The sequence below is a fragment of the Tamandua tetradactyla genome, chromosome 8, assembly GCF_023851605.1.
Source record: "Tamandua tetradactyla isolate mTamTet1 chromosome 8, mTamTet1.pri, whole genome shotgun sequence".
In the NCBI taxonomy this organism is placed as follows: Eukaryota; Metazoa; Chordata; class Mammalia; order Pilosa; family Myrmecophagidae; genus Tamandua; species Tamandua tetradactyla.
Genome location: NC_135334.1, coordinates 89,661,793 through 89,678,048, shown reverse-complemented (window position 1 = coordinate 89,678,048; position 16,256 = coordinate 89,661,793). Strand labels below are relative to the sequence as shown.

General features: G+C 34.2%; 1 protein-coding gene across 3 annotated transcripts in view; it reads left to right on the top strand.

Moving 5' to 3' along the window:
• The window catches only part of RRAS2 (RAS related 2), a 137,171-nt gene that overhangs the window by 77,841 nt on the left and 43,074 nt on the right, over positions 1-16,256 (top strand). Inside the window, exon 1 of one of the 3 annotated variants that reach the window (XM_077114066.1) lies at positions 11,792-12,231. The exons of the other annotated variants lie outside the window; for them this stretch is intronic. The gene's annotated coding sequence lies outside the window, so the exon portion shown is untranslated. Of the gene's footprint in view, positions 1-11,791; positions 12,232-16,256 lie in introns of those variants that run through there. 3 annotated transcript variants of the gene reach the window in all.

The following is a 16,256-nucleotide window of genomic DNA, read 5'->3' as shown; positions in this document are numbered from 1 at the left end:
TTTGTTCTTTAAACTCTTAAGAATGGATGGAATTGATCCCCCAACCCACAGTTATAATAGAATGAGATTTTTCCCCCTCTCTTAACTCTAAAGAAGACAACTTCCTTTATTTTGCATTTTTGGGTGGTGGTTTATAGTACTTGTTTTGAGGTTTGACCATCCTCTGTTCAGCTATTTTTATTTTCACATGTTGCTTTGAGTGAGTACACTCAGTGGCATTTTAATGAAAATACCTTCCGTAATGAAATTCATGCATGCATATTAAGTCTTAAAACTCCACTGCTGTTTTGACTTAATTTGGCTTAATTGGTTTATGCTATTTCTGCTTCATCTGAGTTTTTTTTTAAACAAGTGCCTAGTTTTCTACAGCTGAACAGAATAACAGAATCATACTCTTAGTAGATTTGCAATGTTTGTTTTAGCCATTTAACATTGTAAATGATTTGAGATAAGGTTTTTGAGACTGGGCTACTTGGTTGCTGAGTGGTGCCAGCGTTCAGCCCCGCCCCGCCAGATGGCAGACATTTTGCTCGAATAAAGTAGAATAAAGAACTTCCATCCCTTAGAATTGTTCTTTTAGGGTTGCTTATCTCTCAAAGGTTTTACCAAACAGATCTTACAGTCTGTGAAACTTGACAATAATTTTATTTGGCAAATTCCTGAAACTTTATTAGCATTTGAAAGCATATATTCACTGAAATAAGATTGATCATCAAAATAATTTGTTTAGTTTTTAACTGATGTGCTATAACTTTTTGTTTATCTGATACACTGTAACTTTTAATTTATCATTTATTTACTTAGAATAAAATTTAAGCATCATTTTAAGTAGTCAACAATGGCATACTTCTTAACACAAAAATTCCGTATACGATTCATTAAAAAAAATTATAAGCAGCACTTAGAAGCTATTTAACAGACTTGTAGTTTTAAGGTATTACCATTTTCTGTTTTATGAAAAATAATTACAGCATTAGGTGTGTGCCCTTAGATTTTCAGATTTAATGTATTGTTTTCCCAAATGCTATTCTTTAATATTTGTAGATATAATGTCTTTAAATCAGGGAAAGAGATGAGAGAAACCCACTAAATTCCAAACTCTGTCCTCCCCAAATGGAAACAATTGCTGCCCCTTCCCTGACCCCCATCTCTATTCCATGATGAGGCAGTAGTGCTTGTATTTTATGCAAAGATGATCATTTTTCCAAACTAAATGTATGATATAATGGAAAAAGAGACTCCCTTGTACAAACTGCAAACAAAAAGACAGTATTTCAGTAAACTTTGAAAAAATACATAACATCTATTTAAGAAATCTAAAATGTTACCAGGGTTCAGAGAGACTTAAATAAATGCACATCATTTTCTTGGATTTGATGATTCATATTCTTAATTTTGGCAATTCTAAAAGTTAATTTACAAGTTTAATGCTATTCTAAAATAAAAATGTAAAAAAGGTTATAACAAAAATTAGACAATTTCTCTGTTGAGTAGCTATTAATGTAAGTTTCTTTTATTAGTCATTAAAATGGAGCGCAGAGAAATTAATTTCTCCGATGTCAGGAAAGTAGGGAGTGGAAAGCGAGGCTTTACCTCAAGGCAGATTAGAGGGCTCAGATATAATAATAACTAATGTTTATTAAGATTTACTGTTGATAGTATAGCTTAATGATTTTTTTAGTTAGAATAACATCTAAATATATTTAGAAGATCAAAATTTGTGAGGCTTTTCTAGGGAGGTTCTGCAGATAATACATGCTATAAATACAGATTTATGGACTCTTAATAATTCTCTTTCCAGCAGTTTCACTTTTTACCATATGAATAAGCATTTTTCCCAGCATTGTTTATTGAGTAGTCTGTCCTTCTGTGATCTGCTGTTCTAATTCTTCATAATCAGATTTCATATATGTGTGGATTTGTTTACAGGGCCAATATTTGGTTTCATTAGTCTCTGCCTTTTCCTCTGTAACATTATAATAAGTTTTTATAAATCTTAAGATAAGTCCCTCTTTTGTGTTGATTTAATAAAAATTTCATTTAACAAATGTTATTGAATACGTGCTGCGTGTCAGGAGTTTTGTTGGTGCTGGGAAAATAGTATTGAACAAAACACCAACAGTTCTGTTCTCTTGGAGCATACCCCCAGTAAACTCAAGAATTTCTTGACTATTTATCTTGCTTATAAGTTTCAGAATCAACTTGTCAAATTCCATTGAGAATCCTATAGCTTTTAAATTGAATCAGTTTAGGGAGAAAATGGTCATTTCCTGACGGTTCTATCCATGAACATAGAGTGTATTTCCATTTTTATGTTTTCTTTTTTTGGCATTTGTTTAAAGCTTTAGAATTCCACAAATGTCTAGTATAAAATTAAAATATAAAATTATATTTATTCCTACTTACCATAAATTTGCTGTTTGCTATTGTAAAGTGTATATTAGGTTTATTCCTAGATTTAGCATATGTTTGCTATTGCTGTTGTAAATTGTATGTTTTTGACTTAAATTTTTAATGGCTTATATTGAGAATACCATTGATTTTATTTTTGTGTATAAATTTTTATGTCCAAACACCTTGCTGAATTCTGATTAGTTCCAGTAGATATTCTGTATATTCTTTTAGGTTTTCTATGTAAATAACCATATTATCAGCAAATAATTTTTTTTCTAGACTTAGACCAGTTTCTTTTCCTGTCTTACTGTATTGACTAGGACTTACTGTAAAATACTGAATAAAAGTGCTAATAGTGGATATCTGTTGGAGAAGCCATAAAATATCGCCAACATGGCTGCCGTGGCTGATGCAAGGCAACACAAAATGGCTAACCTGAAATCTGCCCTCCACCCTAGCAACAACAGTGACCAATCCCAGCCTGACACGTGTCCCTGCATGCTCCCAGCCTATATAAGCCTGTGTACTTCCTCAATAAAGCGGACACCTTCCACTCCCCCCTGAGGGTTGACTCCTGAGTCGCGTGCTGTGTGCTCTGTGTCTGTGTGACTGACACAGACACAGTCTGTGTGACTGACTAACCAGCCATCAGCTACCCAACAAGTGGCGCCCAACATGGGGCTCCTGTGAGACATGCATGCCTCACGTTCAGCCATTTTGTGTTGCTTTGCATCAGATATCCTTTCTTGTTCTTGATTTTTAAGGGTTTCATTGTCTACAAAAAATGTTTGCTGTAGGTTTTAGTTTTCTTCAAGACCATCTTTGCTGTGAATTTTCGAGATAAATGTATGACATTTCTCTCGCTTTTCCAGTATCTCTTACGATCATATCGTTTTTCTTTAATCTGTTCGTATGCTGAATTACATTTATGATTTTTGGAATGTCTACATAGTCTTGTATTCTATGGTGAAAACTTCATCATAATGTATTTTCCAGTATATATATATTTATATACTGTTGAATGCTGTTTGCCAATATGTAGTATAGGTTTTTTACTCCCAACAATGTTTATTAGTGAAATTGCCCTATCATTTTCATTTTTCATAATATCATTGTCTGGTTATACTGGCCTCATAAAATGAGATGGAGTGTATTTCCTCTTTTCCACTCTGGAAGAATTTGTGTATACTGGAATTGTCTGCTCCTTGAAAGTTTGGTAGAACTTGTTTTTATGACTTTTGAACCTGATTTGTGTGTGTGTGTGTGTGTGTGTGTGTGTGTGTGTGTGTGTGTGTCCTGGGATGAGGGGACAAGTTTTGGTTTGCTTTTTCCTTTGTTCTTTATTTGTCACAGGGCTGTTCAGGCTTTCTAATTATTCTTTAATGTTTTATAAGTTATATTTTCCTAGGCATCGGTCCATTTTGTCTGTGTTTCACATTGATAGCATAAAGTTTGTCTTAGTATTTTCTTATTTTATAAAACTGTCCCATAGCTACAATTATGTCCACTACAGTCTTTTTAGTTTTCTTCAGCGATGTCTAATCTGTTGTTTAGTCTATGCATTGCATTTTATAATGAAATTTTCTTCATTTTCACAAGGTCCGTTTGTTTCTTTTAAAAATTGGAGTGGTCATTTTTGATCGCTTATTACTCATTCATTTTGAGATCCATTTATCTCTTTAACAGTGAGACTTTTTTTGGGGGGCAGACACTGGGAACCGAAACTGGGTCTCCAGCATGGCAGGCCAGAACTCTGCCTGCTGTGCCACTGTGGCCCACCCAGTAGTGGTACATTTTGATGGTATTTGATACTTCTTGCTAGCAGCTGTCACTAATTTGATTTGATGTATTAGACTGCCATCTCTACTAGAATAAATGCTTTTGTTGTTGTATTGATTTTTTTTTTATTTTTATACTCAGTATATGGCATGCTTTTACATAATATATGTATACAGTAAATTTGTTAAATAGCTTGATAGTGAGATTACGTGCCTACTAAACAAGTTTCAATTGTAGTTAATTAAGGTGAGCTAATAATTGTCAAAATGTTTTCAACATAGAAAGTGATACTAGAATCCATCAATAACTAGATCCTGGGTCTAGTTTGTAATGTATTTTTAATGTGCCTTTTTAATGTATTTCTGAGTTCACAAGAACCATCAGAAATGAACAGGTGTGCCCTCTACTTCACTCTCCCCCAACAAGGGTGTGCTCAAACAGAAGTAGGGAGCACCTAATGATAAAACATACGGAAGGCAGAAATTGGGGAATGGTTCAGCCTTTCAATTGGAGACTAAACCTTGGACCAGCAAAATTATTCTGAAGGTATGGCTGTTGGGTAGGTAGAGGAAGGGAGCTAAATCTGAGACTTAACCTTGAAAAGTAAGATCCCTTCAATAAGCAGGATCCCTCCAGCTGGGCTAAAGTGGTCTTAGGAGATAGTCCATCTCCCTACTCCCACTCAATCCTGGATGATCAAACAAGCATGCATAATAAAACAAAAGATGGCAGAAATAACGAACAGCAAATTTAGATCCTATCCCCCACCACATGCAAGAACTTGGGATATTTTGAAAGTTCTTGATCATTTTTCTGAGTGCACATACAAAGAATGAGTGATTTCTGTGCCTCCCTTGTAGAGTTTTCTGCCCCATCTCACCACCTCTCCAGGAAGGAGAATTTACTGAGAAAAACTAACATTGCCTCCTTATTTTGGAATAAATTTAATTTTTTTTACACCAGTCCTCACTGTTTTAAATAAACTGACAATATATTTTATGCCTTTCAAAAAGTTCCTTCCCTGTGCTTTTAAGCCATTTTTAGCTAATATTTTTACATACCTTTTTTTTGAAAGCAATAAAAAGCTTAATTGTTAAGGCTAGATATTTGTGCACTTCTATAGTAAAAACTGTCTACTGCTTTTATTCTGTTTATAGATTGAAATAAACTACGTGAAAATGTAAATGAGAATTGCTTGATTGAAGAAGTCCATTTTTTTTTTTTTGACTTGATTAGTTTCTAGTCTTAGTGTCACTTGACCTCTGAGTTTTTTGGTACAGAGCATGCGACTCTAGACAAGCATGTAGTCATTCTAGGTATTGCCATTTAAGAAAACAGCTTTAAAAAAAAAGATCTGTTAGAACATGGGAAAAAAAGATCAAAAGAGATCTTGCTCTTTTGTGGTTTTATATACGGTACCAGAGGCTCGGCTGCTTATGTTTCACTCAGTTGCTTTCTGTTCAATGAATAGGTTCACTACCATGCATCACAACTTTGCAGACTCATTGCAAAGGAAATTGCAGGAGGTAAATTGACCTCAAATTAAGGCAGCTTTTTTTTTTTTGTGGGGGTGGATGGGGGCAATGCTTACAACTAAATAAAGAAATGGGATTATGCAAGAAGACAACCTTTATTTAACTCATCTTTGTACTCTTCTCACACTGATTTGCTCTGGTATCATTCCTTGTTCTTTAAACATTCTTATAATGATTAGTTCAGTATAAACATGTAATATAAGTACAATTGAGTTATTTAGTAGTTTTATATCTTCTTTAATAATCTTTTCATTATCAAGCTATTTCTCTTTCCTCTTTTGAGGTGCAAGCTTGATTAACGTGAGCACCTTAAAGTCAGAAGTTTTAGCCCCACAGTGTTGGGTGAATGGAACTGAACCGCCTTTGTCCTTTATCTTGTCATGTTAGATTCTTCTGCATCTGTTTTTGCTGATTTACCCTATAAGTTTCTGTTGTCTTGATCATACAATTATTTTTTACTCTGAAAAGTGGATCTGGTATTTGTATCTCTCCACCCCTAGTCGTTTGGGTAGATTAATGGTCTTTCATTGGTTGTGTGTTGAGTGTGAGATATTTTGAAAATATTTTGAGGAGGAAGGAGGGGAGATCTTCAATGATGTATGGTAAGCTTGCAGTTATCTGCGTCGATAGAAAGCAGAAGGGGGCCTAGATAGTTTATATAAATTATCACAATGTACCATATTCAGGAAAAACTTCTTTTCTTCCTTGCCAGCTTGACTTTATTACCAGAAGAGGAGATTGACTTGAGGTACATGGGGAGAACAATTAGAGAGACTCTAGATATTTTACTCCACAAATATAGGAGTAAATAGAGAAAACAGAGGCAGTCCCATTTTGATTTCTGAAGGTATCTCTCAAAGTGATTATTCGTATGGGGTACAGTCTGGGGCCAGACTGCTTGAAATAATGTCTGCTCGACCATTTAGTAGCTGTGTGACTTTACTTTGAGTGAACTACTTAATCTCTTATTTCTCCTTATCCTTATCTGTAAAATGGAAACCAGAACAAGGGTAACTACTTCATAGACTTGTGAAGTTACCATGAATATATGTAAAGTGCTAAGTACCTAGCAAATGGTAAACTCTAAGGAAGGAATGATCATAACAGGGAAGATTGCACTGAAAGTCTGTGTCAGAGCCCCATCTAGCTTGATTCAGGAGCTCTGCTGTGAGAGAAGGGTTTTATTTCTCTTACAAGAACACCCAACTGACCAGGAATCATCTCATATTAAATGTTTAGATAGAATTTATTAGGATAGTGATTCCTTCATTCAACAAATACCTCACTAGGGTTTATGTTCAAGGCTCTTCTTAAGGAGTTTGTAAAGGCAGTGTTTTCCTTCTGTAGAGCTTTTTCTCATTGGAGTGAAAAAGATAATGAAAATGATTGCTTTGTTCTTTCTGTTTCCTCGGAAAATTACTCAAATCATTGTCCCGTTCATTTATTTAAGAGCTGTACTATGATTTGTTTTATAGAGGAGGGTCAGAAGGAAAAATTGATAAGCTTTCTCATTTGTTCATTGTTGATGGAAGGCTACATTTTCTTAGAGGAATTGCCCTGAAACCCAGAAGTACCAGTCTCTCCAAGAACATCAACCAGTTTCATTCCTCTACACAGTAACATCAACACCCCTTTCCAGCATGAAGAATGGTCATTGCCCAAATGTCCCTGATGATTGAGAATGATCAAATGAGAGGGAGAGGAGGTAACTGAGAAATTAGTATTTAACAAATAATTATGACTGCTGATTCATTATATATATACATAAATATATTTCTTTTTAGTTTCTAGTGTATTAGAATAGCTAGAAGGAAATACCTGAAATTGTTGAACTGTAATCCAGTAGCCTTGATCTTTGATAATGATTGTATAACTGTATAGCTTTTATAGTACAACTATGTGATTGTAAAAATCTTGTGACTGATGCTCCCTTTATCCAGTGTATGGCTAGATGAGTAAAAAAATAAAGACAAAAAATAATAGGGGGATAAGGGATTAAAAGTGTTCTGAAATTCATTGTGGGAATGAATGCAAAGCTATATGATAATATTGTGAGCCATTGATTGCAAACTTTGGATGGATTATATGGTATGTGAATGTCTTAATAAATTGCATTAAACAATTCTATCCAAGGATTTCTCCAAGTTTTCTTTTTAGTAAAAGCTTGTCTGTAGATTTCCTATTTTGACAAAAGTGTTGTCTTACAAATACCAGCAATTTTAGTTTTTTTTTCCTCTGCTGTATCTGTAACTTTTTTTTTCTTGTCTTATTGCATTAGCCAGGGCCACAAATACAACACTGCAAGATAGGAGTAATATCAGTCATCTTTGTCTTATTTCTCACTTTACCGGGAAAACGTCAAAAGTTTGTTAGGTATTATGTTTGCTTTGCGGGTTTGATATATCTCGTTTGATAAGTCAGTGTAAAGAGGTTTACTTTTTGTAGTTTGCTAAAAGTTTTAAAAAATAGTGAATGATTATTATGTATTATTGAATTATTTTTTGAAGCTATTGATATGATCACATAATTGTCTCATTTAATGTACTAGTGTCATAAAATTTATTTAAATATTTTCTATTTTGAAGCATTCCTGATATTTTTGGACAAAATCTACTTGCTGATGATAAATATTATTTCTTTTACATATTGATGAATTTCATTTACTAATTTTTTTTGCATCTGTGATCTTCAGTAATATAGATCTGTAATTTTCCTTTATGACACTGTTCCTATCTGGTTTTGATATTATAGTTATACTGGTCTCATAAAAATGAGTTAGGGAGTGTCTCCTTTTTTTCTATTCTTTTTTTCCAGTTTAAATAAGAAAGGAATTCCTTTAAGGTTTAATAAACTTAAATCAATGTGGGCCTGATAGTTATAATGTCAACATGTGTGGAGGGTAGGTCTTAGGTCATAGATTTAGTTTCTTTTAATTATTATTTTAGTTTACATTTTCTGTATCTTCTGGAATTTTGTTAATTTACATTTTTGTATAAACAGTCGGTGCAATCACAATTTTCAAATTATAGGTTTATACATAGTATACTAATTTGACTTTTGGTAGCTGATTATACATAGCCCTTTTCCAACATAACATTATTTATTTATTTGTCATTCTTTTAGTAACTGTTTTCTGTCTCTATCCTTATGATTAATTTTGCCAAAAATTTTCTTTTTTATTTTTCTTTGACTTTGTGCTTAATAATCAATTTTATTGAAATTTTCATTACAGTTAAAAAAACGAAAGCTAAAACAAAAATATGAAGGAATTACCTATGAATTTTGTTTACCAAATAATGTAGTGAATTGTCTGAAGTTTTCATGTTGGCTTTTAAATTTTTATCTGTAAAGATGGTTTGTCTTGTATTTTGCAAATAAATATGTTCTCGGCAAGATGTATATATCTTGAATTCTGTTTTTTTCATTGCCTTAGAAGATGAAGAGTCTGTGACTACCACCACCCCCAGACAACTATAAAAGTAGTGATGTCAAATGGTACAGCAGACTTAATCTCTGTTCCCATAGTACCTTGTTCCAAACTTTCTCTGGCAGTTATCATATGGAAGCTATAGTACTCATCCATTATTCTAAGGCACACATTTAAAAATATTTCTCATTTTAAGATTTTTGTTAACGTCTTCTAATGGATAATATCCTAGAGTCAACAAAATAAGGAATTTATTTTCTTGTCTTGCCTCCTACAGTTGATTATGAGTGAACTCCTTGAGGAGGTCAAATATATTTATTTGTTGTATCTCCAGTACTTGATTTGCTATTAGAACCGTGCTTTTGTGGAATTACAGTATGGCAAGTTTTAGGACGATCTCAATAAGTTATTTGAAATGAGTGTTTCCAATCAGGACACTTTTGCCAGGGGAAAGCATATAGAAGGAGGTCTGATGCATGCTGATAGTAGTTAAATGCTATTTATACTCCTTTGCATCCTTTTTCTCTTTGTTTGATTCTCTTGCTTTGTACTGCTATATAAATTACCAACATAGTAAGTTTAATTAATTATGTGAATTAGTTGATTTTAGCAGATGCCAGTGAAATGACGGGAGTAAAAAATTTTATATTCTCATTTATGATGTGCTATCATATTTTAACCATTCTTTGGTTATTATGCTGTGCCATAGTCATTTTCCATTTGTAAATGAAATGGAGGAAGAGCATTTACAGAAAAAATGTTTAGTCTGTGGTGGTGGGAAAAAGGCCAACCAGTCTATTGAGAACTTCTGATCTATACGTGATAACACACTTTCTGCTTTTAAAAAATTCTCTTCTGAACTTCTTTTGTTGTTATTTTTTTGTTTGTTTGTTTTTTGCATAGGCAAGCACTGGGAATCAAACATGGGTCTCCGGCATGGCAGGCAAGAACTCTGCCTGCTGAGCCGCTATGGCCTGCTTTGGTGTTATTTTTTTATTAGTTTAAAATTACTTATCAGTAACTCTGATGATGAGGCTTTGAGTTTTGACACTCATTGCAGTAAATCAAATGTTTGATTAAAAAGGTAGAGTTTAGTTTCCCTTTATCTTGCCATTGAGCATCTTTATTAGTCTAGCACACTTAGATGTAACAGTGCTAGAAGAAACTGATTAGTGGATCTAGTAGTTTTCATTTAAGTCAGCTTTTACATGTGAGTGATTAGAAAAGTCTACTATAGGATTTATATTAGTATTTTTCTGGAATGACTGCCATGTAATTTTAAAAAATAGACTTTATTTTTTAGAACAGTAATAGATTTACAGAAACATTGAGAAGTTAGTACAGAGTTCCTATATACTGTGTACCCAGTTTCCCTATTATTTAACAGCTTACATTAGTATGGTACATTTGTTATAATTAATGAACTGATATTGATGCATAATTAACTAATTATAATTGTTAACTGATATTCAGACTTCCTTACTTTTTTTCTAAACTTTTTATTGTAGCAATACATATATATACATATATGTGTATATACCTCAAATTTTCCCATTTTTCCTTAGTTTTTACCTCAAGTCCTTTTTCTGTTCCTGGATGCCACGTTGCATTTAGCTGTCATGCCTCCTTAGGCTCAAGCCTCTTGGCTGTGATAGCTTCTCAGATGTTCCTTGTTTTTGATGGACTTGATTGTTTTGAGCATTATTGGTCAGGTGTTTAGTAGGTGACCCCTTTATTGGCATTTGTCTGCTTTTTTTCCTCATGATTAGACTGGCATGGGGGGTTTTAGGGGAAGACCTCAGAGGTAAAGTGCCCATCTGTCAACATGATTTCTGACTGTTGATAGCTGACTTTGATCACCTGGCCAAGGTGGTGTTTGTCTTGTCTCTCCACTGTCAAGTTACTGCTCCCCGCCCTTCTCCCTCCCCACCCCTCACCTCTTTGGAAGGGATTCAAGGAGTGGAGGTGCCCTGTAATTTTGAGTAAGCATATTTAAATGGTAGAACTTAAGTTTGAAAATTTATATGTAGTCAGTGAGGTTTCTGTTTTTAACAAGTTGTGGCTGTGTAAATTAAACCCTGAAAGTGTGCCTGCATTTAGAGATCTAGTTTGGCAAAAACTTTCAAGCTTTTTTCTCATTGTAAGTTCTTCTGCCTTTGCTGTCACATGGCAGCTGTTCCTCTTTATTTACCTGTTAGCCCTGTAATTAGTTCCTATGTTATATATAATATATGTAATTATATAATATATAATGAAAAGAAAATATAGAAAAATGTTAATAAAAAATTCTTGCATATAGAGGAAAATGCCTGAAACTCTCGAACTGAAATCCATTAGCCTTGATTCTTAAAGATGATTGTATAACGATAAAGTGTCTATGGTGAAACTGTGATTGTGAAAACCTTTGTAGCTGACTCTCCCTTTATCCAGTGTATGGACAGATGAGTAAGAAAATAAGGACCAAATAAATAAATAATAAGGGGGATAAATAGATAATAGGATATGAGAATTTTTGGGTATTCTTTTTTAATTTAAATTTTTATTGTTTTTGGAGTAATGAAAATGTTCAAAAAACAATTGTGATGATAAATTCACAACTATATGATGATTCTATACTTTGGATGATTATATGGTATGTGAATATAACTTAATAGAATTGCATTTTAAAAACTTGCATAAAATTTATTAATATTTTGACTTTCTTCTATTGCTTTTTTGCATTTAAAAATATTATTTCTAAAATTGAGGACCTAGTTGCTATGTAAATTATGACTAGAGACCAGAACAGTTAAGGACCCAAAATGATCAAGGGAAAGTACCTGTTGGAAACCCCCATGACAATAAACCTCTCCTTGTAGTTCCTATTTGTGTATTTCAATTATATGGCTTATGTTAAAATTAGATGAGAATTTCCATTGTACACTCTCAATACCATAGTTGTGTAACTGTCACATAAACGTGATTGTAAAAAAAGCTCTTTAATGATGGGCCTTATTTGGACAGTTTAAGAAAAGGTTATTCAGCACAAGGGTATAAAATATATGTTTAGTTTCACATGTTAAGCTGAGAAATTAAGAAGACAGTCTGGCTCTAAAGGTGAGTTTTATACTTTTTTCTTTTGTGGTTTTCCAAAATTTTTAAAATGAACATGTATCATTTTATAATCAATAAAGACTAGGTAAAAAATAATAAAATAACTTGTTAAAGTCTCTTATTCTGTAGTGATTACTCTTGATAGTTATTACATTGTAGAACAGATGATTATTTTGACCACTTTCCCAAAACTACTAGAACCTTAGAGCTATTTAATTCTGTTTGCCCTCTTCTGTCTTTTGTGTTTTTGTTAAGTAACTGAATCTCTATAGTTCAGAAAATAGAAACAGTTATTTCACTCGTCTGTGTATATACATATATCTGTGTAATTGCTTATAGTGCTGGTACTGTGAAGACAGCTTTATATTTGCGTTCCAGTAGGTTTGTAGGAAAAAATATTTTACCATGCACTCTTTGGATTTTACAAACTGCACATATAAAATAGAAAGAATGAACTTTATAGGTGAATAAACTCACTTCTGAATTTACTAAGCACCTGTGAAAGTACTTTTACTAAATGGAATAATAGTTATAGAATCTGACCTAATATGCATATAATAATGTGATTCAGAATTTAGTTGCATGTTTACTTTCTCTTTATGTGGTTTATAACTGATGTGGCATTCTTTTACTATGAAATTAAGCTGAACACAGATGAGCTATAATTTGTGACTTTAAATGGTGTGAGCAAGAACTTATGAACACATGCTATTTAGTGCTTGACTTTTGGGGGAGGCAGGTGCATGGTCCGGGAATTGAACCTGGTCTCCCGCATGAAAGGCGATCATTCTACCGCTGAACCACCCGTGCACCCTAGTGCTTGACTTCTTTAACCCACATACTAGGGTATATTTGCAAGATGAATGTTTATGTGGTTCCCTTTGATATAAACCATGTTTGTCCGCACTTGAAAGAGTTTAAATTTATCCAGTGATTTTATACAAATTAAATTTGTGTACTAATATGGAAGGGATTTTATAGGAACTACTGTGAATTGCTGGGTGGATGGTTGAGGGTATATAATTAAGTAGAAAGGGTGGTCCTTTGTGTGAATACACAGACCACTTTCTGCAAAGTGCTGGCCCACTCTCCCAGCTTGCGGTTCGGAGAGAAATACTGATAAGAGCATCTCTCCCTTTTGAGATGAAGGCCATGAGGGATTAGTTATTATTATTATTATTGTTATTCTTAGGAAAATAAAACAATAGTGAATAAGGCTCCATAAAGTTGTTTTCAAGTTTGGCTGTGCTTTAACAGAGGTAAAGTATTTGACAGTATAATATTTAAATGCAACAAGTCCCCTTCCCCGACCCGCCCTCTATCTACGTTAGCCAGTTTCATATAATTTTTGGTAACACGTATTTTGGACATTGTCATCTTTATTTTGTTTGCTTATATATTGTCTACCCCACTAAAATGAAGGCTCTCCAAGTGCCGGAACCGTGTCAGTTTTATTCTTATTCAGGACTGTATTCCAGCTCCGAGGTAACAAGTACTCAGCAAATATTTATTAAATGAGTGACCTGAATATCATATCGTGGACACTCTTGAAATCAGTACATAGAGATTTATCTCACTCCTTTTAATGACTGTTTACTATTCTATAATGGATACACCATAATTCATTTAACCAGTTCTCTGTTATGGAAATTTCGGTTATTTTTTCACAATATCAAACAAAGCTCCAGAGAACATCCTGTGTGTGTGTGTGTGTGTATCTGTATATATATATACTTACTAGTTTATAATGTCAGTTTCCTTCATTTATGGCTGTGTTCCTGTAAAATAAACACATTAAGAGTATATTATTGAACGAAGTTTCCTCCTTGAAAAAGTGAAAATCTTTTGCCATAAAATCAAAGAAAGAATGTAAAATGCAAAGTGTATATACACTGCTTTGATTGCCTCTGTGAGATAGTTCTTGGCTAATTCTTTTGAAAAGGAGATTCTGAAAGGGACAGAATCATTCTATCCATAGCATAGTCAGGTTGAGAATGAAAGCAGCAGCCAACATAGAGTACGATTGCTCTATGCTGAATGAGAACTCCTTCCATGGCTAACAGACACTTAACCTTAGGGTGACAATATTATCTCAATTTGCCTAAGATAGTTATATGCATTCCCTTTCAGTCCCAGTTTGTTAATAAATTATTTGGTCACCCTACTAAAATTCAGTGTCCCCTCGTTTTCTTGTCTGTGAAATGGAGATAGAACAGTGTCTGTTAGGGATCAAGTAACTTACAGGTGTTTGAGGTTGTTATTATGATTATTTTTGATCGATCAGCAACATTTGTCAACCATTTATCATTCCCTCTGCCTTGAAATACTTCCTTCGCTTGGCTGTTCATTACCATTTACTTGTTCTTTTGCTGCTCTTTTGGCTGCTTCATCTCAGTTTCTTTGCCTGGCTCCCTCTCATCTTCTGACCTCTCAACACTGGAGTGCCCTGGGTCCCAGTCCTTAGCCCTGCTCTTTTTCTGTCTGGTCTGATTTTATGAGTTAACACCATCTATCTGGTGCTGACCCCCATATTTATGTCTTCAACCCTACCTTCTAAAGCTCATTTCTCTACTACATGTCTAGTAAGCCTCATAAGGGAACACATACAAAACCACTCTTAATTTCTGTCTTGATACTCTATCCCTACGTCTTCATCCAAATAAATGGTACCACCATTTTTTTCAGTTAATTAGGGGAAAAAAACCTTGGTACTGTCCTTGACTCTTTTCTGACAGGCCTTATATCCACATCCATTCCATCAGCAAATCCTGTTGACTCTACTTTGGAAATACATGCAGGTCTGACTACTTTTCACCTCTATCCCAGCCAATAGTTGAGGCTCCCATTTTCTCTCCAGGATTTATTGTAATTGTTTCTTTAGTGGTCTTTTTGTTTTCGTCCTTGATTCTCAATAATACATTCTCCCCACAGCCAATGTTTCTTTTAATATGTAAGTCAAAACATTTTACTTCTCTGTCCCAATCAAACCTCCCAGTTAGGTTTTTATTTTGCTGAAAATAAAATCCAAGTCCTTACCATGTCCTACAAGGTTCTGCCTCCCTGCTGACTTTCTGAATTCTTTTACTGTCCTCTTTATGGTTTGTTCTCTTATAGCCACACTGACCTCCTTGCTTTTTCTCGAATGTGTTAGGCATGCTCTCACCCCAGTACCTTGAACTTAGTGTTCCCTTTGCCTGGAATGATCATCTTCCCTTAGATGGCGGGATGGCTTACTTCCATAATTGATGTAGGACTCGCTTCTCAAATGTCAAATTGTCAGTGAAACCTTCTCTGGCCATTTTATGCAATATCCTAGCCCACCCTCTGCCTCACTTCTGCTGTCTATTCTCTTACTCTCCTATTTTTTTTTTTTAGCACACACACCATCTCTCATTTGGTGTGTTTGTTTTTTGATGCTCAATCATCCAGGAAACTGCAAGTTCCTTGAGAGCTGGGATTCTATTCTCAGTTCCTGATACAGTGCCTGGCACATTATAGGCACTCAGTGTTTGTGGATCTAGTGGGTTGTTGAAAGAACCCAAGGAAGATTCATGTAGAAGTTTTAGCAGTAGGAGAATGTGGGTTGTAAAAATTACTACTCTCTTCTAGTTTTGTTTCTGTAGACCGTTCTCTGATCTAGAAGAGATGAGAAATGAAAAAGGGGTTTAGGATATTGGTAGGCAGCAGTGGATAGAGGGGGAAGGAAATGAAAAGGGAAGTAACACCTCAAGCTCTAGGGAGCAAAAGTACAGCTAGAAGTAAGTTGGTTAGCTATCTGCTTGCAAGCAGCCTTTTGTTTCTAAGTTTGAGTAGGAAAGAGAACCAATTTTTCAGTGCTCATTCTGAGCTGTCACTCTTTCAAATAAGATTTATTATGCCCATTTTATAGGTCGGTAAATTGAGACTTGAATGACTAAATAATCCTCTCAAGGTCACAAAGTGGAATATCCTCTCAAAATGCATGCTCTTTCCTTTATTTAATGCTATCTAAAGGGGGAGTATATGTGTAAAAATATTTTGTGTTTTAT